The sequence below is a fragment of the Hakea prostrata genome, chromosome 10, assembly GCF_041222555.1.
Source record: "Hakea prostrata isolate BN-2017 chromosome 10, UWA_Hpros_2, whole genome shotgun sequence".
Classification (NCBI taxonomy): Eukaryota; Viridiplantae; Streptophyta; class Magnoliopsida; order Proteales; family Proteaceae; genus Hakea; species Hakea prostrata.
This window is the reverse complement of record NC_142609.1, coordinates 14,927,249-14,930,308: the sequence shown is the minus strand read 5'-3', so window position 1 is coordinate 14,930,308 and position 3,060 is coordinate 14,927,249.

The window sequence follows — 3,060 nt, the reverse complement described above, 5'->3', positions numbered from 1 at the left end:
GGCGGCCTTGACCCTGCCCGCCCCGAGCCCGAAAGGCTTGGGCTAAAGATTTTGGCCCTAAGGGCGGGTTAGGGCAGGGCTTGGGATTACTCTCTAACCCGCCCAGCCCATCCCGACCTGTCCCTGATTTTGGCCCTAATCTTAGCCTTGATTCTAGCCCTGATTTTGGCCCTGATTTTGGCCTTGATTTTGGCCTTGATTTTGTCCCTGATTTTGGCCTTGATTTTGGCTCGATCTTGCCCTTGTACCCCCCATATTTCTCCCGAGATCCGTATTCCGGCCCGAGCTTGAGGTCTAGTCGGGTGAACTTGTGGAGTATCCGGTTGAGGCCCTGATCCTCCCGCCCTGGTCCGGATCCTTTTCCGAGCCCGCCTTGGTTGGTTTTGGTTTCGTTGGATGTCCGTATGAAGGTAAGATCTCCCCATCTCTTATTTAGGGCTAGGTTGGCCTTGGGTATCAACCCCTGTGCACCCTTGTATGGCATTCTGGGGCGGTTACTAGTGGCGTCGCTCAACCTAGCAACCGGCCCAGTGACCGCCGGTCTCGTTTTGGGGATTTTGCCCTATTTTCCCCCTTGACTTCTATGGCAACCTCCGTCTAATTCGAATACTTTATTCGTGGTTGCTTATTTGGGAGGTTAGACGGCTGCGGGGAAGATCCGGAGTCTCTGGAGTACCGATGTGACTTGGAAGTAGTTCTTTCCTTCTCTCGACTCTCCGGTGTGAGGTATTGAATTAACCCTTCGTTCTTTACTCTCTTTGTCCGTTAATTTAGTATTAACCCTTTTTCCCTCGTCTTTGTGATTACCCCTTGGATATTTTAACTCTCTTTTTAATCTACTTGAGATGGAATACCGTCGAAACCCCGTTTCCGTGAGATGGTTAATCCGGGTCAGGGAGGGTTTGGGTAATCTATTGATGGTAATGGTTAGTTTTCCCTCACCCTTTTGGCTTAGGGAGTGTTTGATTCGAGACTTAGGTCAAGATTACTAGATTCGGATTGATTGAGTATCGGGCCCAGTTTCGGTTGAACTCATTGTTTTTGGGGCGGTCACTAGTGGCGGTCGCTCAACCTAGCGATCGGCTTGGTGCGGTGACCAATTGGATTTTGGTTCGATTCATTGATTCATGTGACTTATATATTCTAATAACCCCGTGTTTAGGTGTTTATTGTTTGAAGGTCTTCTAATTAGATTCCATTTTACGGACATTCCAATTATATGCAAGTGGACAATCTATCTTATCTATCTACTTATACTTGAACATGTTAATCGATAGTTGTTAGTCTTAATTTCTATTGTTATATGCTGCTGTAGTTGTATTTAATTCTGATATACTACTGTTGTTTGCCTTGATTTCATATTACCTGGTGAATTGTGAATGTTATATGATTATGGTAATTGGTATATGGTTATGATAGTTGGGGTGTTCCTTTTGGGATATCTTGGCTGGTGATATCAAGGTCAGTGGCATGGGACCTGCCCGTTGTACCTTCCACACTATCTGTTATTGATGACATTATTAGGATGAGTCTAGATTGCATGGCTAGGTACCCCCTGCTCTACCCTTTCGGTGGGGGTTGCCGTGACCCGTGATGCGTGATGTGACTTGGTGGTCCCTTGTTAGTCATATATGTTGGGTTGGGCTCATGGATGTCCGGCTGGCCGGTGTCGTGAGGATCATGAGAGCATCCGCCCCTTTGTGGTGACCATGGGTTGGGTGGAGTCCAGCGGGTGCCGGTTCGTGAGGATTCTTACTCCTAGGTTGCGAAGGATCCAACCGAGTTGGTTGGTGCCATGGGGATGTATCTAGACTTCATGTAGCATGTAACCATTATGACCTTGCATTGGATTAGACCCCGCATGCGTCGTCTCATTACCAATGGTGGTGGTGAGAGAGGTTGACTTAACCCCTACTTGGTTTGTGAGCCGTGTGGACTTTCCCTTTTTCCCCGGATCCCTCGGGTCCGTCCTTGCCGGTCGAGTGTTGAGACTTACCCGAGGAGGGCTGGTGTTTATCTTGCATGTCAACTGTTAGAGACTTGCATAGTTAGAAACCATAGGATCATTCATATTTTGCATTCATTCATATTACTTTTGTATCATGGCATTATTGGATGATGGATGAGATTTATGATTGTTTCTTGGTTCTTTAGAACTCATTCCTTTATTCTCGTATGTTTATAGCCCGCGAGTTATATCGAAGATGGGATGGTTTCCTATGAAGGAACCATCCCGATGAAGAAGATGTGGCACCGCCAATGGGAGATGGAAATAGCATGTGGGGAGTTCTGCGGGTGCATGGAGTGCGCTTATCGCACCGGTTGATGGTTAGAGGCGGTGGTCGGAAGACGGGACCGGCCTCACCTTATTAAACTTGAGTCTAAGTTCATTGACTTAGAAAAGCAACCCGGAAAGAAACCGATATAAACACTTTGATTATTCCGTCCTCATTTTTGTTTTACTCTTTATACTTTATTTCTTTCCTTTGATGTTGGAGTATTTTGGACTTCTGTAATTCATTTAATTCAGTTATTGAATATTCTTTGCTCTTGATTATCTTTATTTGTCTTAAATATTGTTGATAGACTAAAACTTTGGATCTTGTGATGGATCGCACCCACGGGTTGTCGGGTGGGTAACCGAGACCGACGGGTGGGGTGTGACACCTAACCTTGGCCCTAATATTGGCCATAATCTTGGCATTGATCTAGGCCCATGATTTTGGCCTTGATTTGAGTCTGGACCCTCCACCCATATGGATAGGAATTAATTATAATTCACATGGGTGAATATTTGACACCAGTCAAATTTTAAGCACATGATCATGTTTTGTAAAAAAATTAATAAAAATATATTATATCTTCATTACCAATGTAGTAAGCATCCATCTGATTTTAGCCCGATCCTGACCCTAATTTTGGCTTTAGTGTTAATGTTAATTTGACCCTGATCATGTATTAGATTTTTACCTTAATCTTCACATTAGCATTGATATAACTATAAGTCTCGACTTTGACCTTTAGTCATTGTGATAATATTAGATTATGAATTCACTTTTT